At 41.0% G+C, this 25,525-nt stretch overlaps 1 long non-coding RNA gene across 1 annotated transcript in view; it reads left to right on the top strand.

The window, feature by feature from the left end:
* Positions 1-25,292, top strand: part of LOC309476489 — a 255,796-nt gene extending 230,504 nt beyond the window's left edge. Inside the window, exon 3 of the long non-coding RNA XR_014198201.1 lies at positions 25,195-25,292. This is a non-coding gene — a long non-coding RNA (uncharacterized lncRNA). The remainder of the gene's footprint in view (positions 1-25,194) is intronic.
* The last annotated feature ends 233 nt before the right edge of the window (positions 25,293-25,525 follow it).

Below are 25,525 nucleotides of genomic sequence, written 5' to 3'. Positions count from 1 at the left end.
GCAATACAATCGGGTTTAAATCAATAAACTCCCTTTTAAATCAATATTTTGTGTCAAATTAATTAATTATTTGGTAGGTAGCCATGTAATAAGCGGGATAATGTATAGCGATCATCCCTTACACATTAGCTAGTCTAGTAGCTCATGAGGCATGCATGCTAGCAAAACACAGGTTAACTATATTTGTCTTTGGCTAGTCAGCAGTAAATTCGAGCCTCGACCAGTGCCTCGAATTTCGAATTTCGAGCGCCACTCACCTCAGCACAAGCCAAGAAAAACACTGCTGGGAGGGGCTGCTGCTACCTGCAGGTGTGTGTATGATGTGTGCCGATGTGCGCCGCTGCGTATATAAATATATTTGTTTGACAGGGAAGCTGTGCGCAAACAGGAATATATATATTATAAAAAAAAATAAAAATAAAAAAAAGCACCCCAGAAAAAAGGGCACTTTCTCTCCAGGAATAAAAAGGGCAGGTGCTCAAGCCCCCTTTGATGTCTATGTGTGCACGTACCTGGCTGCTTTAATTCTAATTCACAACTAGATTTTTCTTTATATAACAGAGCTAAATCTGATGAACTGCTTCATAACCTTAATGTTTTTCAGCCTCATAATGAAGAATCAGGAATAAACACCAACCTCTTTGTTCTTCAGTGTGTTTCATTCTGCAGTGTTCTGGATCTCTCATGTTCTCACTGTCCTTCAATAAACTCTGTCTTTGCAGATTTCAGCTCTTCCTGATGGTTTGATGCTCGTCTTCACTTGTAGCTGATGGGAATATTCCAGCATTTACTGGTGAATTGCAGTGGGAGGAGCTTCGCTGAAGGAGGAAGAGCTTCACTGGAGGAGGAGGAGCAGATCTGACAAAATCAAGAAGAAATCACTTACAGAGTTTGTTTATGGGCACTGTATCAATCTAGAAATGCACTGCAGCTAAAGCCACATGTCTGACCATGTTATGTTTAAAATCTAAAGATGATAAGTCTAAAACTCTGTATTTAGTTAAATGTTTTTCAAGATCATGTCATATGACTTTATTTTGATTAGACTCTAATCATATGTGCTTTGAGTGTGGGAAGACTTTTATTACAGCTGAAGATTTGAAACGGCACCAGAGAATTCACACTGGAGAGAAACCTTACAAGTGTTCACACTGCGACAAGAGATTCAATCATTCAGGAACCTTGAGAACACACGAGAGGATCCACACTGGAGAGAAACCGTATCACTGCACTGCATGTGGGAAGAGCTTCAGCCAATCATCTGCGCTATACAATCATACAAAAACTCACATTAAGTAGCTTATCTTCAGTTCCAGCACTTTCAAGTGCGATGCCTCCTCTCTTTTCTATTAGTTTGTCTTAACCAGCCACAACCACGGTATATTTCCGAGGTGTATATAGCAAAGGTTGTGAAACAATTGCCTAATGTTGTATTAACTCTACTTTAGTGCTGCAAGGATATTGCACAGCTCCAAGATCTTCTCGTCTGAGCTCTGCTGTCTGTCGCCGCTCATCAACATCAGAATATTGAGATGACCAATCAAATTAAAGTAGACAGGCTTTATGTTCACAGAAGCTGCTGAGCGCATGTTCTAGCACTTCAGTTAACGGTCATGAAGTGTGAGATCAAATATAGCTAAACTAAACATTTCATATTTGACAGCTATTTTAGGATAGAAATGTTAAACAACAGACACAAATAATCAGGAAAACTGATGTATATAAATATCAGATGAGCCTATGTTTACTTTCTTCACTGACACAGACAAAAATCAAAAGAATATCAGAGAAAGCTCAGCTTTAGGAGGGGAAGAGACAGACCATAGTAGAGAGAATGAGAGATGGAGATTTTAGCCTTCACAGGTGTTCCCCAGGGTTCAGTTCTTGGTCCCCTCCTCTTCTCCATCTACACCACATCACTGGGACACATCATACAAGGCAAGGCAAGGCAAGTTTATTTATATAGCACATTTCATACACAATGGCAATTCAAAGTGCTTTACATAGAAGAAATTAAAATAATGAAAAGAAATAAGAATAATTAAAACAGTTTAGAAAAATAAAATAAAATACAGTACTTTTAAAAAATAAAAAAGAATATTTATTATAGATCTTTCTTTCAAAGGATTCCCTTAAGACTTAAATCTTTCAACCTTCTTTTAACCTTCAATCTTCTTACGACTTCCATCTATCAACTTTCCTTTAACTTTCTTTTCTCCCTCATTTACTCACACGTTCTTTTCACTTTCTTTAGCACTTTAGCACTGCGTTCACATTCTTTCTCAGACGAAAACTTTAATATCGTCATTTAAATACTGTTCTACTTTCAAACCCACATTAATCACTTTCACATTATCACCTTCTGAGTGGGCATTTACAGTTTCGGGCTAAATGCCCTGCTGACATAGGAGAAATTAAAATAATTAAAAGAAATAAGAATAATTAAAACAGTTTAGAAAAATAGTGTAAAATACAGTACAGTACAAACAGTCGGACGAACAGCGGCACAGTGCTCATTCAGTAAATGCACAGCTAAACAGAAGTGTTTTGAGTCTGGATTTGAATGTGACCACTGTAGGAGCACATCTGATCTCTTCTGGAAGCTGGTTCCAGCTGTGGCTGGCATAATAGCTAAAAGCAGACTCACCATGTTTAGAGTGAACCCTTGGTATTTCTAGCTGATATGATCCTAATGATCTGAGTGATCTGTTGGGTTTATATTCAGTGAGCATATCTGCAATGTATTGAGGTCCTAGGCCATTGAATGATTTATATACCAGTAATAATACTTTAAAATCAATCCTAAATCTAACTGGGAGCCAGTGTAAAGACCTGAGGACTGGTGTGATATGTTCATATTTTCTGGTTCTGCTCAGAATCCTAGCGGCAGCGTTCTGTATGAGCTGCAACTGTCTTATGGTCTTTTTGGGAAGGCCAGTGAGGAGTCCATTACAATAATCCACCCTGCTGGTGATGAAAGCATGCACAAGTTTCTCTAAGTCTTGTCTGGAAACAAAGCATCTAATTCTTGCAATATATTTCAGATGATAGTATGCTGATTTAGTTATTGCTTTGACATGACTACTGAAACTAAGGTCTGACTCTAGTGTCACACCAAGATTCCTGACTTGATGTTTAGTTGTTTGACCCCTAGAGTGAAGGTATGCGTTCACTTTGAGAACTTCATCTTTGTTTCCAAACGCAATAACTTCAGTTTTGTCTTTGTTTAATTGAAGAAAGTTTTGACACATCCAACTGTTGACTTCGTCAATGCATCGGCACAGGGAGTCAATGGGGCTGTAATCGTTAGGCGATAGGGCTAAGTACAGCTGTGTGTCGTCTGCATAGCTGTGGTAAGCAATTTGGTTATTTCTCATTATTTGGCTCATTGGGAGCATATACAGGTTGAACAGGAGTGGCGCAAGAATTGAGCCTTGAGGGACTCCGCATGTCATGGATGTCCACTCAGACTTATGGTCTCCTATACTCACATAATAACCTCTCCCATCTAAGTGAAAGTGAAAGTGAAAGTGAAAGTGACACGTGACGGCCAAGTATGGTAACCCATACTTGGAATTTGACCTCTGCATTTAACCCATCCAAGTTAATGCACACACATTAGGAGCAGAGTAGTGAGTAGTTAACACACACACACTGCAAACGTGGATACACACACCCAGAGCAGCGGGCAGCCTTTGTGTGGCGCCCGGGGAGCGATTAGGGGTTAGGTGCCTTGCTCAAGGGCACCTCAGTCATTTCCCACCGGCTCTGGAATCGAACCAGCAACCTTCGGGTTACCAGTTCAACTCCCTAACCACTAGGCCATGACTGCCCACTAAGTATGACCTGAACCATTTTAGGACTATCCCAGAAAGCCCCACCCAGTTTTCCAGCCTGTCAAGAAGTATGTTATGATCGACAGTGTCAAATGCAGCACTGAGGTCGAGTAATACCAGCACTGATAATTTGCCTGAATCAGTATTTAAGCGAATATCGTTTATTATCTTTATGAGCGCTGTCTCTGTGCTGTGGTGCGGTCGGAAACCAGATTGAAAATTGTCAAAGTATCCATTCGAGCTTAAGAATTTGTTCAGCTGATTGAAGATAACTTTTTCAATGATCTTACCTATGAAAGGAAGATTCGAGATCGGTCTATAGTTGCTTAATATGGTCTTATCCAGATTGCTCTTTTTCAGGAGGGGCTTGACAACTGCAGTTTTCAGGGAGTTTGGAAAACTCCCAGAGAGAAGTGAGGCATTTACCACTTCTAGAAGATCTGCTTCTAAACTGTTTAGCACAATTTCTTCTAAACTGTTTAGCACAATTTTGAAGAAAGATGTGGGAAGTGTGTCAAGGGCGCATGTTGATGTTTTAAGGTGTTGTACGGTTTCTTCCAAAATTTTGCCATCAATTTCTTTGAAGTCAGACATAGTAACTACTTTCTCAGGTGGTCTGATCTGTCTGACCCCAGTGCAACTCAAGGATGTGCTGATCACCTTTCTGATATTATTGATTTTCTCAGAGAAGAAAGAAGCAAACTCACTGCACTTGCTGTTTGAGAGCATTTCACTAGGAATCTGGCTTGGGGGGTTTGTCAGTCTCTCTACAGTAGCAAAAAGAGTGCGTGTGTTGTTTAAATTGCTGTTTATAATATTTTAGAAGAAAGTCTGTCTAGCTTTGCCTAGTTCCATATTGAAAGCATGCAGGCTGTCTTTGTAGATGTTATAATGGACTACAAGTTTTGTCTTCCGCCACATGCGCTCTGCTTTTCTGCATTGTCTTTTCATATGTTGCACTGCTGTTGAGTTTCTCCAAGGTGCTTTTTGTCTGCCACTCTTCTTCCTGACTTTAACAGGAGCAATATCATCAATTATGTTTTTAACTTTTGAGTTAAAAGAATCAAGGAGAAAATCAACAGAGTCAGCAGATATGCTTGGTGTTAAGGATATAGCCTTCATAAATAGTACACTAGTGTTCTCATTTAAGCATCTCTTCTTGACAGACACAGATCTAGCTTCAGTGGCAGGAGAGATCAATATATCAAAGAAAATACAGAAATGATCAGACAGTGCTACATCCTTAATAAAAATCGATGAAATGTTTAGACCCTTACTGATAAGTAAATCTAGAGTGTGTCCATGATTGTGTGTGGGTCCATGCATGCTGAGTCAGATCAAAAGTTTTTAAAACAGTTTTGATTTCTTTGGCCATATTGTTTTCTGCATTATCTATATGGATGTTAAAATCTCCAGCAATGCCAAAACAGTCAAACTCTGAGGTAATTGTTGATAAGTTCTGTAAAGTCCTCAGCAAAAGCTGGAGAATATTTTGGAGGCCTGTAAATAATGATAAGTAAAATGCGAGGAGCACCTTTTAACACAGTACCCAGATATTCGAAAGACGGGTAATTCCCAAATGATATTTGCTTACATTGATAGATATCTTTAAAAAGAGCAGCTAGACCCCCACCTCTCTTAACAGCTCTGCAGACACTCATAAAAGTAAAGTTAGGAGGGGCTGTTTCATTGAGGATTGTTGCACTGCAGTTGTCTTCTAGCCAGGTTTCATTTAGAAACATAAAGTCCAGGTTGTTTGTGGTTATTAAGTCGTTGACTAGAAGTGATTTATTTTTAAGTGAGCGAATGTTTAAAAGTGCTAACTTAACAGTCTTACTTTTTGTCCCCACAGCAATCTTAGTTTGACATGTAATAGGCACCAGATTAGTTGGGTTTGCTGTACGGCTATTGAAGGCCTTAGACTTTCTATCTTGTAATAGAACAGCAATAGAGAAAGATACAGGCACACTGGGTTCCCGCTTGTTCTGTAAACATTTGAGAAAGTTACTGTTATCATAACAGGAACCCAAAACACATCACTGAGAGCTGGTATCAGTTGTTTTTGGTTCACCTCGAGCAGATGGAGGAGGGTGTGGGCCCTGGCGTTTTGGCCGATACAGGCACATGGTTTTTCCTACCACTGCTATGCTGATGACACGCAGCTCTTCCTCTCATTTCAACCAGATGATCCCACAGTAGCTGCACGGGTCTCAAGCTGTCTGGCGGACATCTCCACATGGATGAAGGAACATCACCTGCAGCTCAACCTGACAAAGACTGAGCTTCTTGTCCTCCCTGCCAATCCGTCTCTACAGCACGACTTCACCATCCAGCTAGAGTCATCATTAATCACCCCATCAAGATCGGTCAGAAATCTTGGAGTAACGTTTGATGACCAGCTGACCTTCACAGATCACATTTCAAAGACAGCTCGATCATGCAGGTTTGCACTGCACAACATCAGGAAGATCAGGCCTTTCCTAACTGAGCATGCAACACAACTTATCGTCCAGGCCCTGGTCATCTCTAGGCTTGACTACTGCAATGCTCTTCTGGCTGGACTTCCAGCATGTGCAACCAAACCCCTACAGATGATCCAGAATGCTGCAGCTCGTCTTGTCTTCAACGAGCCCAAGAGGGCCCACGTCACTCCTCTGTTCATCTCTCTGCACTGGCTACCTCTCGCTGCTCGCATCAAGTTCAAGGCACTGACGCTTGCTTACAGATCTATCACAGGCTCAGCTCCCTCCTACTTTCACTCACTCCTACGAGTCTACATCCCTACCAGACACCTACGATCGGTCAACGAGCGACGTCTCGTGGTTCCATCACAGAAAGCCACAAAATCACTTTCCAGAACATTCTCATTCACAGTTCCATGCTGGTGGAACGCTCTCCCCACCCTCATCCGACAGCTGAAAACCCATCTCTTCCGTGAGCACTTAACCTTATAGAAAAAAATAAAATAATTTCCTTTCCCTTTGAAACATCACTTATCAGGCTTATGCTACTCTGAATAATACCTGAACTTCGTATTTTGAGCACTTCTTGCGTTGTTGTTGCTTTTGCCTCTTTATGATGACTCGCTGAATTTAGTCCTAATTTGTAAGTCGCTTTGGATAAAAGCGTCTGCTAAATGACTAAATGTAAATGTAAATGTAAATATGTCTTTAAATGCACATATGTATTTTCTCAGGGGAGCATGACCCCGAACCCCCTGAACTACCTCATATCTGGGACACCGGCGATTCTAGAACTGGCCACAACCATCGACAGTATAAACAAAACTTTGTCAACATTTGTCACATTAAATAGTTTATCTTTAAGAAACAGCAGTTTCTACTTTTGGATTCACATCAACATTAAACATTTTTTTTACTAACTGTTCTTGCTCAGGAAGCTGAAGAAGAGGCTTATTGAGATGCTTTATTATCTTGTTAGTCAATAAAGAGAGAGATCTGTCTTATTTGCTTCCAATTGACTTTTTTTTTATTTTCTGCACCAAGTATTAAACGTTTATTCCATTTTTATTGTCTGCTCCTCCTTCCTGCATCAAGAATAAATAATTTTATAATTTTACTTTAGTTACATCTAAAAGTCATGCTGAGTAGAAATACATAATCATGTTTATCTTGGTCCCTTCAAAGTTGCATTGGATTTTCTCCTCAGCGTAAAGGTTAAGAGACCCATCTATCACTGTTTTACAAATGTTTAAATATATTACAAAAGAGTAAATCTATAGGCTTTTATCTGTCTCTCGCATCTTCACGAAAGTCGTCGAGGCAGCCCTTGTGCCACTCCGGCAACACGGGGTTCGCATCCTGAGCTATCTCGATGACTGGCTGATCCTAGTTCACTCTTGAGACCAGGTTTACGAACACAGGGACATGGTGCTCCGATACAGCGCCCGTTTGGGCCTTCAGGTCAACTGAGAAAGGAGCAAACTCTCCCCCATGCAGAGGATCTCTTTTCTCGGTATGGAAATCGACTCGGTCACCATGGGCACGCAGCTTCCGAGCGAGCACACGCAGTCACTGAGGAATTGCCTGAGTCAATTCGAGGGCAAGAGTGGGGTTCCACTGAAGTTATTTCAGAGGCTCCTGGGGCATATGGCATCCACAGCGGAAGCCACATATGACTGCTTCATATGAGACCGCTTCAGCACTGGCTTCGCAATCGAGTCCCTGGCAGTATGCTTGGCTCTGCACCATTTCTAGGCGTTGCTCAAGGACCAACACGTAGTAGTCTGTTCAGACAACACGGCGACAGTAGTGTATATCAACCGACAAGGTGGTCTACGTTCCCGCCATATGTCGCAACTCGCCCGCCATCTCCTCCTATGGACTCAGAAGCATCTGAGGTCGCTTCAAGCCATTCACATTCCAGGAGAGCTGAACCGTGCGGCCGACGAGCTCTCATGGGTTCAGCCACTTCCTGGAGAATGGAGGCTCCATCCCCAGACGGTTCAGCTGATTTGGGAACAGTTTGACGACGCACAGGTTGATCTCTTTGCCTCCCTAGACTCTTCCCACTGCCCCTCGTTTTATTCCCTGACTGAGGGGACCCTCGGCACGGATGCACTAGCGCACAGCTGACCGCGGGGCCTCTGCAAGTATGCGTTTCCCCCAGTGAGCCTTCTTGCACAGGTCCTGTGCAAAATCAGGAAGGATGAAGAGCAGGTCCTTTTGGTTGCGCCTTATTGGCCCACACGGACTTGGTTCACCGAACTGATGCTCCTCGTGACAGACCCTTCCTAGCCAATCCCTCTGAGGAAGGACCTCCTTTCTCAGAGACGGGACACCCTCTGGCACCCACGTCCCGATCTGTGGTACCTGCATGTGTGGGTTCTGGACGGGACACGGCAGGTTTGAGTACCCTACCACCTCAGGTGGTGGCTACCATCAATTCCGCTAGGGCCCTGTCCACGAGACACACCTATGTCTGCGTTGACTGCGTAGACTGCGTTGAAGTGGAACCTCTTCATCTCCTGGTGTTCTTCTCGCAGAGAAGACCCCAGAAAATGCACGGTCGGGTTCGTGCTCTCCTTCCTCAAGAAGGTGTACGTGGCTGCGATCTCTGCGCACCACAACCTTGTGGAGTCGAAAACGGTGGGACAGCATGACCACGTCATCAGGTTTGTGAGGGGGGCGAGAAGACTAAATCCTCCTCGCTCTCCTCTTATACCCTCTTGGGACCTTGCAGTGGTCTTATCAGCCCTGCAGAGAGCTCCCTTTGAATGCAGTGTTTCAGGACCTCAGACCAGCTCTTTGTCTGTTATGGTGGGAAGCTGAAGGGAAAGGCTTTCTCCAAGCAAAGGTTGTCTCACTGGATAGTGGACGCCATTTTATTGGCTTACCAGACGCAGGGTCGTCAATGCCCCCTAGGAGTGAAGGCACACTCCACCAGGAGTGTGGCTTCCTCCTGGGCTCTAGCGCATGGCGCCTCACTAACAGACATAGGGTAGAGCCAGTGTCCTCTCATGTACTCACTTTCACTAGCCAGTAAGTAGGACCTGCTCGGTGTCATCGCTTGCTGCGCCATTTCACTCCACGGACTGGATGTGTGCGCTCTTTCACTCAGATGAGTTCTTCTTAGACCCTGAGTTCCTCCTGCGCTGTTGATGCCATCACCAGAATGCATGCCCACTCGGTCAGCCCTCGTGATTGGCTAGGTGCCTCCATGTGCATGGTTCCCCCGTTGGCAAACCCCCACATGTGTATTTCCACGGTTAGTCTCCACTGAGGACGTGTCTTTCCCTTGATTCGAGGTTAAAACATTCCACCATGTGGGCTGGAGTTTTCCATATGCATCCCACTCTCAGGTCATATGTGTATTCTAAGTCCTCCCTACGGGTAGGCGCTGTGTTACATATTCCACCTGGGATATGCCACCCAGTGTTCCTTGGTATTCCTGCGTTAAGCCTAGCCCTTAGTCCGTGCTAGCCTCACGACAGGGAGGTCAGTCTTGCGCAGGGCACTGGAAGACAGTCGCCGTGGCGTGATTAAATTGGGACCCACATTTTGTCATTCACTGACGTAACTCGCAGTGACTGAACGAAAGGGAACGTCTTGGTTACGTATATAACTCTCATTCCCTGAGGAGGGAACAGAGACATTACGTCCCTCTGCCCCAACCGCTGTACCGCTGGAACGGCCTGGAGTTCAGTGTCTTTTTATACCCACACGGTGGGGTGGACAGTGTTGGGAAAGTTAATTTTCTACATGAACTATTTCAAAGTTAGTTCATAGTTCACATAGTTCCCAGTTCATAGTTCATACTTTAACATTTTGAACTAAGTTCACAGTTCCAAAAATGAACTAGTTCATAGTTCTTTTTTCCATATGTTGCTGCAAGCTATTATTTTTCAAAATATTGCCACAGCCCATATAGAACCACAGACAGCAATTCTTTTATCAGTTTTAACACAAGCTATGTGTCAGATTTCAACTTCATATCCAATTTTGAATCCTTATCCAACCAGGGTTTACATTAGCATTGAGGGGACAGCATTTCCCCATTGTTGCTTTGACGCTTTGTTGCTGTCCATTCAGTCCACACTAGTAGCAGCTGCAGCTTTCACCCTTACAGTATATACTCAAAAACATTAGGAAAAACATGCTGCTTGAATGGTCTTTTTTAATGAGGAATTATTAAAAGAAAAACAAGATAGTTGTCACGCTGTAGGTGGTCGTTTGAAGGCACAAGACGACGATGAGGGTAATAACAGTGTTTATTTAAACTAACTCAGGCAGGACAGACACAACCACGTTCAACACAAACGAGAACGGACAAAGGACTGAACAGAACAGGGGAAACTATTGGTGTAAATTGGTGTAAACTAATTAGGGACTAACGGGCACAGGTGCCGACAATACATGACATCATGGTGACAACAGTAGTCCTTAGGGTGCAAATGTTTTTCAGTTTTATTAATTATCCATTTCAAATTCCATTTCAGTACATACTAAAAAGGAATACTGGAATCCTGGAAAAATATACCAGGCAGCGGTTCAGCAAGTGCGGATTTTGCACAGAAATGTAAGATTTTTCCCATCCTCACCCACCTTGTCATAAAACTCTTTTAAATGATCTTACGATGCCTCCTTGCTGCTTTGCCATGATGTCGCCTACATGCTGCTTTTTGTTTTGATTACGCCTACATGATGCTTTTTGTTTTGATTACGCATGCGGCGGTGCGACACTGGTGGCTGGTGTTGCCAGATTGGGTGTTTTTTCCGCTACATATTAAGGCCTGTTTACGGTGTGTTTTATCCGGGTTTTCGCCTGGAAGGCTCTATAGAAATCCATAGAAGTTAAACTGAGAGAGCGTGCCGTTCACAGACACCAGAATGAACAAGTTCACAGTAACGTTCATCAGGCAGCAATACAGTACGTTCAGTTCACGTTCGCCCAAAATATGAACGAGTTCATGAACTATCGTTCAATGAACGCATTCAGGCACAACAGTGGGGGTGGAGTTGCACTATGCAAATTCCACAGACCCATGGCATTTCCCTTGCCATTGGCTCGTTTTGTAGAACTCGAAGGTGATAGGCTTCTAAGCGGAAGCGTTGCCGTTTCCCTCCTCAAGGATCGAGGGTTACATACGTAACAGACGTTTTTTGTCTTCAAATCAAACTTGGGTCTTCAGAAATCTTGTAGAGAGAGAATTAAAGAGAGATTTGCAGAAAGTTATAAATGATTGATAATGCCTTTTTTCTTCCTTTAAACTGATCAAGGATGATGTAATATGCAAATAAGGCAAATGAGTACAAATATAATTCCTAATCTGCAGGGGAAAAAAGACATTTGTTTCCAATTTTACCTTTTGTATTTGCTGCACCAAGTATTTACCCAGCTAACAAAAAATGTCCCCAGAACGTCCCCTAAATGGCCTCTGCGAACGTCCCCCAACGTCATGTTTAGCGTCCTCTTGATGTCCAGCGGACATTCGCAAAGATGTTCACAGGACTTCCAGCGGCCATTCGGGACTTTTAAGGGGACTTAATGTACACTTTTTATTTTACTTCTAGGCTAACCAAAGAAAACAGACATGTTTGTATGATTGTAAGATTAAAATATATATGTTTACAAAATCATATTATTTTATTTTAACCTCTAACCTCTTCTCTAGACAATATCTGCCCTCTCTCCTCCAGGCCTGCATGCGCTACTCCCTCTAACCCCTGGTTGTCTGAAGTTCATCGTGAACACTGGACCGAACTCAGGGCAGCGGAGAGGAAATGGCGCAAATCAAAAGACACAATCTGACCTGAGTATGTATAAATCTCTCCTCACTTCCTTTTCTGTTGATGTTCATGCTGCAAAATCTTCATACTTCCACAACAAGATCAACAGCTCCTCTAACACACGATCACTCTTCAAGACATTCAGCTCTCTCCTCAGTCCACCTCCACCACCACCCGCCTCCTCTTTAACGGCTGATGATTTTGCTAACTTCTTCACCAACAAAACCACTATCAGCAGTCAGTTCTCAGCTCCACACACACAGGAACCCAGACCGACCACTGCAACAGCCAATTACCCTCCTCCTCCTCTCCACTAACTGAGGAAGAAGTATCTAAACTTCTCCTCTCCAGTCATCCTACCACCTGCCCTCTAGACCCCATCCCCACACATCTTCTACAAGCCATCTCTCCCACACTTCTACCAGCACTCACACACATCATCAACTCATCCCTCCATACTAGCACTTTCCCTACTGCATCCCAGCAGGCTCGGGTTACTCCACTGCTTAAAAAAACCAACACTAAACACATCATTTTTAGAGAATTACAGACCTATCTCTCTCCTACCATTCATTGCAAAAACAGTTGATAGAGCTGTTTTCAACCAAGTAACATCCTTCTTGTCTCTGAACAACCAGCTGGATGTCAACCAATCCAGCTTCAAGAAAGGGCATTCAACTGAGACTGCATTACTGTCGGTCACAGAAGCCCTACGGATTGCAAAAGCTGCTTCCTAATCTTCAGGGTCTCATTCTCCTGGATCTGTCTGCTTTCAACACTGTGAATCATCAGATCCTTATGTGCACTCTCTCATCACTGGGCATCACAGGAACTTCCCTCCACTGGTTTGAGTCCAATCTCATAGGTTGGTCCTTCAGGGTCGCATGGAAAGGCGAGGTATCCAAAGCACATCAACTGACCACAGAGGTTCCTCAGTAGGGTTGGGTATCGGTTGGGTTTTATCCGATACCAGTACCTACTCGGTATTTTTCAAACGGTTCCGGTGCTTAAACGGTTCTTAAACCGGTACTTAAGAAAACGAAACCGCACACACTTTATCAAAAAAAATAATACCTGTGTGTGTTTTCTGAAAAAGATTTTCTGATTTCTGATTAAATAAAAAAAATTGTGCCGTTTAAAAGGCTACTGATGTAGCCAAAAGACTTAAGTTAAGATAAAAATTTTGTCTTCTCATATTATTTATATATATTATATATTAGGCTATATTACGTATTATATATTATAGACTTTTACAAAACAGAGAAATATCTGACACTGAGCAGAAATATTTAACACACATAGTATAGCCTCATATAAATATACTTGATATACTTCATACTTGATATGCAAGATTTGCAGTTGGCATTAAAATACTAGACTTACCCGAAGAGAAACACTGCAGCTGAACTTGAACTTTAGTCAAGAGTGTCAGAGGTTTTGGGTTCTAATCCGCCTTCGTAGTTTTTTGTTTGTTTGTTTGTTGTTGTTGTTTTTTTAAACCGATTATGCTCATCAGTGGTTGTATATCAAGCAGGGACACTTTGTGTGCATTAGGCTATATTTTTTTATTTCACCAGAACTCTCCGCGCACATACTCATCTGAGACGCGAGCGCGCACACACACACACACACACAAACTCGCGCACATACTCATCTGAGACGCGAGCGCGCACACACACACACACACACACACACACAAACTCGCGCACATACTCATCTGAGACGCGAGCTCACACACACACACGCACATACTCATCTGAGACGCGAGCACGCACACACAAACTCTCCGCGCACATACTCATATAGACGACGCCTCATAAATAGATCGATCTCTGCAACGTATTGAAGCGCGTCCGCGTCCAAAGTAATGAAGCGCGCGTGAAGAAAGTGCGGTGCGCGAGCCACAAGAATCCGCGCCACTGATCGCAGGCAACGAGCACTTTGATCATTTAAAAAAACACAGTTCAGCGCTAGATCGTCTCTTATTTAACAAACGAACTAAATTAATGCTCTGCTGGTTAACTGGAGATGTTTTGTTATTGGATCATTCGTGCCGCGAGATGTTTTATAGGGGGCGGTGAAAAAAGTCAGGCACCGAAATCAGGCACCGAAAGTTGCGTTCTTATTCGATCTCGATACTACCGTTTACGTCGGAACCGGTTCTCTATTGGAACCGGGTTTCGGTACCCAACCCTATTCCTCAGGGTTCAGTTCTTGGACCTTTGCTCTTCTCCATCTACACCACATCACTGGGACACATCATACAGGCACATGGTTTCTCCTACCATTGCTATGCTGATGACACACAGCTCTTCCTCTCATTTCAACCAGATGATCCCACAATAGTTGCACAAATCTCAAGCTGTCTGGCGGACATCTCGACATGGATGAAGAAACATCACCTGCAGCTCAACCTGGCAAAGACTGAGCTTCTCAAAGCACGACTTCACTATCCAGCTAGATTCATCATCAATCACCCCATCAAGGTCGGTCAGAAATCTTGGAGTAACATTTGATGACCAGCTGACCTTCACATATCACAGATCATGCAGGTTTGCACTGCACAACATCAGGAAGATCAGGCTTTTCCTAACCGAGCATGCAACACAACTTCTCGTCCAGGCCCTGGTCATCTCTAGGCTTGACCTCTGCAATGCTCTTCTGGCTGGACTTCAATCATGTGCAACTAAACCTCTACAAATGATTCAGAACGCTGCAGTTCGTCTTGTCTTCAAAAAGCCCAAAAGGGCCCATGTCACTCATCTGTTTCTCTCTCTGCATTGGCTACCACTCGTTGCTCGCATCAAGTTCAAGGCATTGACGCTTGCTTACAGATCTATCACAGGCTCAGCTCCCTCCTACTTTCACTCACTCCTACGAGTCTACATCCCTACCAGAAGCCTACGATCGGTCAACGAGCGACGTCTCGTGGTTCCATCACAGAAAGCCACAAAATCACTTTCCAGAACATTCTCATTCACAGTTCCATGCTGGTGGAATGCTCTCCCCACCCTCATCTGGAATGCAGAATCCCTGACAACATTCAAAAGACAGCTGAAAACCCATCTCTTCCGTGAGCACTTAAACTCATAAAAAATATATTAAAAACACTCATTTTCCTTTAAATCCTCGCTTATCAGGCTTATGCTACTCTGAACAATCCCTGAACTTTGTATTTTGATCACTTCTTGTGTTGTTTTTTGCCTCTTCGCGATGACTCGCTTTATTTAGTCCTAATTTGTAAGTCACTTTGGACAAAAGCGTCTGCTAAATGACTAAATGTTAATGTAAATGTATTTTCCACAATTCTTGTAGATGAATTCTGCAGCAGGTGGTGATGCACAAGATTGCAGTGGAGAGAAGATCTACCCCTGTGCTAAGATTAGTCATGAAGAATCCCTATTATCAATTTTATGTTATGGTCTTAGGCACACCACGGGCCTGTACCATGAAGCCGGTTTAGGTGGCTAGCCAGCTATGTTTCAGTTTAGTTTCCGCCAACCCTGGGTTTTAGGTACTATGAAAGTAGCTTGGCTTGAATCGGTGTTCGTTGCCATGGTATCTTATGCTGCACGGCTAACCTGCTCCGGGGCAGGTTATGTTCTGGATTCAAGATCTCAGACTGAAGTTTGACCAATCAGCTGAGAGCAAAGAAACATATAGGTGACGTAACTTATTCCCAGTGTCTGTTGTTACAATGACTTCACCTTTTCTTCCAAATCCTGTGGACATCTCAGCGCAAATTGTTTGACGAGCACTTCGTAGAGAAAGAGTTTTTAACCAGACAAAATCCCCTTGCCTTTCCTGATAGTTAATTGTATGAAAGATACAGATTTTCCGCGGAAGGAATGTCTTATCTTTGCGAACTTCTTGAGCCGCACATAAAGAATTTAACACGTCGAATTCATGCACTTACTGTACCGCAAATATTGCGTTGCGTTTTTTTTGTTGCAAGTGGTACATTCCTGCACGGTGGGTGACGCACAGAAGCTATAGGGGAAAACACGGTTTGTCGAACCATTCGTAAGGTGGTCCTCTCTCTGCAGGAGTACATGAATAGTTTCATTAATAGTGTTCCCCGGACATTTATCGGCCATGTCCATAAAAGAGGGCTTTTATAAAATTGCCGGTAAGATATATTGATAGGGTGACATCACATGAACACATTTTATTTATTTTTTTTCAAAAAGCAAATTGCACAAAATACTATACAATATAATACATGTTAAGAATTATTTTAAATCTTTATTATTATTCTGTTAATCTTATGATAGGATTCCCTAGCTTTCTTAGTTGTACAAATACGTTCTATATTTATGTAAAATTATGTATGTGTAGCCTATATGTAATATAGCCTATAGCCTATTTTTATAATATATAAAAAATGTGCATGAATCATTTTTTATATATTATAAAAATAGGCAATAGGCTATATTACACATATAGGCTACACATACATACATAATTTTACATAAATATAGAACGTATTTGTTTAACTTACACATTAACAATCAGCAATCTTTCTCCAACAGTCTTCTCTTGCTTTGGCAGCAGAGACCGTATTGTATTCATCGTAATTATGAATGATTATCTCTTGCTCCTCCGCGGGAAAATATATCGCTCACGCTCTACCCGCGATTGGTTGTTCAGTGTCAACGTCACTCTTTTATGTGCACGCGCGCGTGGAGTAATCATAGCTTAAGGATCAAAGCCTGAGTTGACAGAGAAAGTTGATGAGCTGCATCATGGTACCAATAAAGCCTGATTGCATCGGTTTGGTTTTGTCAACTCAAAACTAATCCTGTAACCCGGAGTTTGTTCAGCTACCTTCATGGTACAGGCCCGACAACAACAAAATCTGCCCTTAGTGTTTTATTAGACCTAATTAATCTACATTGTCCAGAAGGAACCAATGGAGTACCCAGTAGTCAAGTCAAGTCACCTTTATTTATAGTGTTTTTTACAATACAGATTGTATCAAAGCAGCTTCACAGTGCTAACATGAAAATAATACAACAAAGATTGTTTCTAGAAGAAAAAATTGCGTCATCGTCCACCTTAAGTAAGGCAGATCAATAATTGTATTGAATATAAGCAAGCCAAAAGCCAAGGCTTATAAAAGCCAGTAGCCTATATACGTTTCTTAAAATCTGACTGCAACTCTTTTGAAATTATGTAAATCTGCCCTGAATGTCATCATTACTTCGGAAGTGAAATCCCAGCTGTGCCTCATGTTGGTCTGGATATGAACTCACTTGTTAAATCAGGTGTCATTTTTATGAAAGTATCAATTAGAAAACAATTGGAAGAAAAGATGTTAGATTCAACATTTAGAGCAGCGTTGGATTACAAATGGACCAGGGCCAAAAGCTGTTCAAGATATATTTGATGGTGCCTTGTATAAAGCTGTAGATCCCCTAAATGATCCAGACCAGTTGAACCTTTTACTCAGGGCCGGCGCTAGCCATTTGGGTGCCCTAAGCAATGACCTTTATTTAAAAATCATATTTTGCTATCATTTAAGTTCAGTTTTACATTTGTAGTATTTCAATACATTCTTGTCTTTGTTTTATAAAACAGCTGTAACTTTGAAAACAGGCTTGATATTTGTTGTTCTGAAATCAGAATGAACAATTCTGAACTAGATGTTAAAGTTCATAAAAAACTAAGTTGGCTTGAAAAAGAAAGTTTGAAAACGTTTTACAATGTTCTAGCATGGTTTAACATGATTTACAATGTTTCTAGTGTTAGGGGATAACAGCTTAAAGACCCAGGACCAGATATGATGAAAGAAGACCAGGAGTCGTGAGGTTCAATCAAATAAGTAAAAATTTACTGAAGAATAGTTTCATTGGTAGAGCCAGGCGTCAAAGTCTCACGGGGTCGCAGGCCAGAGACTCTACTGTACACAAAATCTCACACCAGTTATACCATTTCCAAGGGCATGATTGACATCAGTAAATACCGGTTGGCTACTTCTCATTGGCAAAAGAACAAAGTTAAAACAATTCTACACTTATGGATAGATAGGAGGGTAAGTCGACATTGTCATCCGAGCCCAAGATGGTCCGGTGATGACCTCGGAGGTCGTAGAAAGGCGTCTTGGGGTCAGCTGCTGCATATCACAAGACCTGCACAGAGCATTCAACACACACACACACACACACAATGGAATCACAGTTCCTCCAAAAGTAGTACAGATAATGTTCACTTTAAAGAAATACACATAAAAGTACAATTCTGTGAATCAGATCACATAGTGTTTAACCCCTGTAACCTTAAGATTAGTAAGAAAGACAGATGTTAGAAAAAGATAAGTTAGAAAGAAATACAGACAGACGTTAGAAAAAGAAAGAAAGAAAATAAAGAAAGACAGATGTTAGAAAAAGAAAGAAAGAAAGAAAGAAAGAAAGAAACTTTAGAGTAATGTTGCTGTCAGAGCATAAACAATATCTGCAATATGAATAAGTTACGACGATAAAAGTTCAAAGCAAAGGGAGACTTTTTTTAAATTTTATTTTTTACAGAAATCACTTTAAGGACTACAACAAACAACTGGTGGGGACTACACAAGCTTCCTCCTGGGCTAGTGACATCACTAACCTTAACACACACACACACCTGAAAAACAAAATTCATTGGGATCAGCCTGATGTCTTTTGATAATTATGGATGTTGGGTTATCCGTAAAATAAATGTTATGGGGAAACAAAACCACCGTAATAACTTACCATTAGCATGAATACACTGCAGTCCACAGATCCCAACTGAGCTGGAACATCCTGGAAAAAAAAATCTAAATGGAAAAACTAACATTTTATTTATACACTAAAGATAGTAAAGAAATCAAAATTGTTGTAACATGAAATCAATACCTTATTTTTAACAAGCTTCCAAGATCCCGGATCCATCTTTATTGCAATTGAGCTTAAAAAGAAGGGGGAAAAAGTTAGTTATTTTATACACATGAGAGAAAGAGAGAGATGAACTCCGTGTTTACATTTACATTTACATTTATTCATTTAGCTGACACTTCTATCCAAAGCGACTTACAATTGCTATATATGTCAGAGGTCGCACTCCTCTGGAGCAACTAGGGGTTAAGTGTCTTGCTCAGGGACACATTGGTGTTGAACCACTTAGCCATGTTGCAGCAGTAGACAGTAGCATACCTGAACTAGGGAGCAGGTGTAATTTATTTTTTAAATGCCACTGTCTATGCCTATCTAAAGCCAGAGAACAAAGTGTTGAACTGAACCACTGGACTAATATGTAAAACTTTGAAGCCCGGTTTCACAGATAGGGTTTAGATTATGCCAGGATTAGGCCTTAGTGCAATTAGGACTTTTATAAATATGCCTTAGAAAAAACATTACTGTTGTGAATCTTAAAAGAAACAATGGCACTGATATTTTAAGATACACAAGTGTAATTTGCTTTCAGTTAAACATGCATTTTAGTCTGGGACTAGTTTGAGCCTTGTCTGTGAAACTGGGGGTGAAAGTTATATGGAAAAAGTGAACAGTTCCAGTATATTTTGAATAGATATATATAAAATAATTATATATATATATATATATATATATATTCTGGTCTCATCTGGTGATTGGGTCCCATCCAAAACATGATCAAACTAAGAAAATAAACAGACACTGAAATGTCAAATTTTCGATACAATCTAGAATTTGTATAAAAAAAAAAAGAGATAAAAAACAGAATGCCTTTTGCCTGCTTTGATCAAGACAGGATATAATACATTTGAACATTATGTTCATTATGTGAAAACATACCAGTGAGTTTGGTTGGTTTTGCAACTGGAAATCTGGGGTTTCCTTCCTGGCACATATGCTTGTCCATCCCCAGCAATCTGTGACAGGCTGTGGTGAACTTGGTGAAACTACAAAAAAACAGAAGTTTAGAATATGGTGAAGTAATGTTGATTAAAATGGTGTTTTGTATTAAAACATAAGTTAGATAATTTGGGATATGTTTTGTTAGCGTTGCACGTGTATCATCAAGGCTGAGCTTGTCAATTCCAATAAATCAGCATGAGCTTTATTCTAATCAATAGATTAAGTTAACATGTTAACAAACGCTAATATTTAATGATAATGGTAACGTAAGTTAGTATTTGGAGTTAATGATAGCCCCTCACAAACCAGGTGCACAAGCTGCGTTTCTACAAATGATTAAATTAACCAATTCAACTTAAGTAGACACAGATACACTGTCTCTAACATAAAAGTTCAACTCCAACGTACAGAGCAACAATTATTTATTAATCTGATAATATACGAACTTACCCTGCCAAATACCGCGGCCATTACTGAAGATTCGCCGGCGCTGCTCTCGCTTGACTTCCAGGTAAATGTGATTGGTTGCTACTACGTTGGACGATACTGATTGGCTGCCAAGAAATGGCAGGTCCCTCCTAATATGGCAGGGCTTCCGGCTGTCAACGGCAGCTACTTCCTGCTGCCAGTGGCAGCTACTTCCTGCTGCCAGCTGCCGATTTTTCACTGAACCCCCTCTCCAGAATTTCTTAGTTAGGTTCTCTTTACTTCCAAAATTTACTTGCAAATAAATAATTTTACATTAACAATGGCACCAAACATGAAAAGAAATAAATAATATAAAGGTTAAAATTATAAATACCAAATACCACCACAATTACTAAAAACACAGATTTGGAACTGAACAATGTAAACACAGAAAGTTAAAAGTGCAAAGGTCAGGCACAATATAATAATTCTGTACATAATTTGACAACTCTGTGAATATGAAAATATACAAACACTGAGATTGTGGGGTTTTTTTTTTCTTCTAATTGCAGTTTCAAAGTAAAAAAAAAAAAAAAAGAAAGATTTTAGCCATGCAGGGCTAAAGCCCCGGATCTTTTGCACTACTATAGCGACGCCCCTGGACATGCATACGCATAGGCGTAATTTGCGGGTAGGACATGTCCCCACCACTTTTGAAACATCTCGCGGCACGAATGTACCAATACAAACAAACAAAACATCTCCAGTTAACCAGCAGAGCATTCATTTCATTCGTTTTTTAAATAAGAGTCGATCTAGCGCTGAAATGTGTTGTTTTTTTAAATCAACTGATCAAAGTGCTCGTTGCCGAGCGATCAGTGGCGCGGATACTATGTTTGTTTCTGGCTCGCGCACAGCCTTCACTCAGACGCGCGTTTCAATCCGTTGTGGAGAGACTCTCTATTCGCTCCGGTACAATTAGAAAACAAAAAGCACAAAAAGTGTCCCTGCCTGATATACAACCACTAAAAAACATAATCGGTTTTGATAAAAAAAAAAATAATAAAAAAAAACGATATGAGTGCGGATTAGAACTCAGAACCTCTGACACGCTTGGCAAAAATTCTACCACTGGACCACTTAAATACACACATAATTTTCGTCGGATCAACATATAATAGGCCTCATTGAACGACCACTTAAACCCAATATTAACATGCTTTAGACATATTTTATTTGTTATTTATACTAGTACCCTATTGTGATGATTTTTCACGACCCAGATTTTTTGGTGCCCCCCCAAGCACTTGGTGCCCTACGCGCAGTGCGTGATGTGCGTGTGCGGAGCGCCGGCCCTGCTTTTACTTACTTGGAATGTTGTTGGTATCCCCATTTTTAAAGCGTCTCCCTTCCACATTTGGCCAATCCAAATCATAATCGACGGGCTTCCCCCAGACATGAGAAGCAGATGTGCTGCTGGCTGGTTCTTTCAAAAGATCCACTAGTCCCGGACAAGCGTTAATGTCGTGCCCTGGGTAAAGGTAGAAGTGCTGATAGTGATAAAGGTCTGGGCCCGTATTTATCAAGCCTCTGAGAATTACTCACAAGAACACTGCTAAGAATTAACTGAAGAGTAAAACATTACGTGATTCGTGTGTCTGCTAAATAAAATACAGTCTTCATGATTTGGTTTCTTTTCACATACAAAACGGTAAGATGTTAGCGAACTACTTTGTTGTTATTAGGAAATCAAACTATATTTGGGTTCATATAGACAAATTACAATGGTTGATAAAGATGGGTGTCATAGTGTCTGTCTTTATATTATTACTATGTTTTCTGTGTCATTTGAGAAATAATAGTCATTTTAAAGCATTTTAATAGTCTTTCAGCAGATATTCTGACTCAAACAATCTGTTTTTAGCAGCAAATACTTATAATAAAGTGAGATGATCTGCTGATCCTGAATGGCTTGTTGAATGAGTATTGATAGTCTATGGCTCATCACTATTATCAGAGCAGCTGAAAAGCCTTTTTATTTCATCTCAATAGATCCTGTTTTCTCCTCATTCATTATGCTGATGTCTTCAGATTTGAGCAATCGACACGATCAGCTATTGTGACATCTGCAAGATATAGGTAAGTTTCATAACAGCGTTTATTTCAATAATCTGGATTTAAACACGTTTTATATAAAATATGATAAACAAAAACAAATAAGTGGAACTCAATTGTTGCTTTATTTGTTTCTTGCAAATCTGTAAATGTTTTTTTCTAAGTTTTATTCTTTCATCTTTATTCTTTCATATATTTAGTGTCTGTTCATTGTTATACTCCTGAATATTTTATAAAATTCTTAGCCAATATGTTAATGAGAGGTAAGATAAATGTAGGAATAAAGTATGAGGTTGACACTTTTCCATTAATTTACTTAAAAGTTACTTCTCTAGATAGATAGATATGTGACCATAAATAATTAAAATGTGTAAATTAGAATAAAAACATAAACTCAGTGATTTCCTCTTGATTTTGTCAGATCTGCTCCTCCTCCTTCAGTGAAGCCCCTCCTCCTTCAGGTAAGCCCCTCTTCCTTCAGATAAGCTCCTCCTCCTTCAGTGAAGCTCCTCCCACTGCAATTCACCAATAAATGCTGGAATATTCCCATCAGCTACAAGTGAAGACGAGCATCAAACCATCAGGAAGAGCTGACCGAGTTTATTGAAGGACAGTGAGAACATGAAATAAAATAATCAATGGGAAATCAATGAATCCCTAAAATGGGACCATCAACATGTGAAAAACTACTCAAACCCAAAATCGTATAAATTTATTTAGAGATTTCTGTAACTTATCCAACCATACACAAAACAGATCAGACATCCAAGAAATGCATGCTTACTTAAAATGGCATTGCACTAAACATGATGCAAGTAGTTTTACATTTTGTTTACCCAGAAAACTTACATATCTAGCATGAAGTTTTGTTCTAGCATTAGCCTTACCTAAAGTTTTCATAGCCATACTTGCACCACTTAAATCATTGTCAAGGACACAGCCAAGATAATTAACACTATTTCTGTTTGATATTACACAATCCCCTACCTTGACAGACAGGTTAGGAACCTTGTTCAGTTTACTTTTAGACTCACATAACATGGATTCCGTTTTTTACCTAAATGCAAATAAGAGTTTATTTTTAAGAGAGCCATTGTTGAATATTAAATGTCCCCAACTAAGCAAGCCAAAAGCCAAGGCAACAGTGGCAAGGAACCAAAACTCCATCAGTGACAGAATGGAGAAAAAAAAACCTTGGGAGAACCCAGGCTCAGTCGCTCAGTTCTCCTCTGGCCAACGAGCGAACAGTGTATGATTATGATCCAGGCAGCATTACAGGTCAGAAGTCATATTGGATCAGAATATTCCGAATATTTGTCCAGTTCCATCTGGTTGGAAGTCGGAGTCATCACACCGGTATGGAGACGAGTTTGTTGAGGATCAGTGACGATGGCTGTGGTGTCGATGAGGCCTTCACAGGGCTGATGAGGCTGGCACTTCAGGGATGCGTCATGGATGGGTCCAGGTGCAAGTCCACCATCTGATCTGGATACGGCCGGGATCCGGCTGGCTTCAGGAAACAGGGGAGGGACTGGTTGACACTTCAGCACTGCTTTGTCATCATGTCCAGGCGTAGGTCCTTCATCAGATCTGGATACGGCCTGGATCCGGTAGAATGCGGTAAACCTCGGATAAACAGAGAGACTAATATTAGCGTAGATGACATCCTTCTTATGATGTAACAAGTACATCAGGAATTATGGGGAGTGTTCCCGGTTCCAGCCAGTGTTGGGGGTAACGAGTTACAAAGTAACGGATTACAGTAACGATATTACTTTTTTGGGTAACGAAATAAAGTAACGCATTACACTAAAAATATCGGTAACTACACTACTTTACTAGACTATAGGAACGCGTTTTCCTGCGTTACCCAATTCGTGTTTGCCTGCGTGTAAAGCTCTGATCTGTTTGTGCTGCGTGCATGTCTGTCTGTGTGTGTGTGTGTGTGTGTGTGTGTGTGTGCGCGCGCGGCACCGTTGTCATAGAGATCGATTTGAGTGACGTAGCTGCTGGTGCGAAGGGGAGCGGGAAATGGAGACGGAGGAGACGGACAGGGGGTTTCGGCCAGTGGCGATATTCACATTTCTTTCAGTTTATTGCTCGAAAGGACCAAAATATTCGCGTGAAATGCACTTTATATGCTCAGGCAGCAAGTACTGGCCATCGGGACTACCGGGAGATTCCCAGTGGGCTGACGTGCCTTTTGGGTCGACATCTCAATTTTTTTTTTTTCGTACATCGGCGGCCCATTCGTTTTGCTTAATTGGCGGCGCTGGGTTAAGTAAGTGCGTGCCGGTGTAATGCATTAGTTAAAAAAAGTATTCGTCAGTTTTTTTTTTTCCTGATAGCTGACCGGCCCATGAAACACCTTGGCCCATTGGATCTTTTCTTGATTGACACTGGGCTGGTCCAATCACATCTTTAAACACCTCCCCCTTTGGGCTTTGAGCGAGCGTACAAGTGTTTCAGTGTGTATCTGTCAAAATAGTCTGAGAGATGGAGAAGAAACGCAAGGAATGTGCAGAGAAAATTAGCGTGAAAAATAGACACAGCCCATACAGAAAAAAAGTACATTGAAATATATTCTGAAATATAACAAAAATATATGATGTTAAGTGTGAAATATATTTATTGGGCCAATTTCAAATATTTGCATATATTCCAAAATATACTCTGAAAATATATTTAAAATGTATTTATTTTGTGTATGGGATAGCCTAAGTGTTTTGAAAGTAACTGTTAGTTCTGCTTACCGCAGGCTCTACACTTTCTCATGTCTGTCCTGATCCTCATCATCAGCCACGGGAGCTGATGAAGGTCCTGCTGCTGCAGAAAACATTTTGACACAGTTTACAGTGTCTGCTTGAAGGGTCTCCCATACACAAAATAAATATATTTGAAATATATTTTCAGAGTATATTTTGGAATATATGCAAATATTTGAAATTGGCCCAATAAATATATTTCACACTTAACATCATATATTTTTGTTATATTTCAGAATATATTTCAATGTATTTGGAATATATGCCACATATATTTTGACACTTTTGGGGATCATGAG

The sequence above is a fragment of the Leuciscus leuciscus genome (genome assembly GCF_965113295.1).
Source record: "Leuciscus leuciscus genome assembly, chromosome: 15".
Classification (NCBI taxonomy): Eukaryota; Metazoa; Chordata; class Actinopteri; order Cypriniformes; family Leuciscidae; genus Leuciscus; species Leuciscus leuciscus.
Note: the sequence above shows the minus strand (reverse complement) of the source record. Positions and strands in the feature narration are given on the sequence as shown.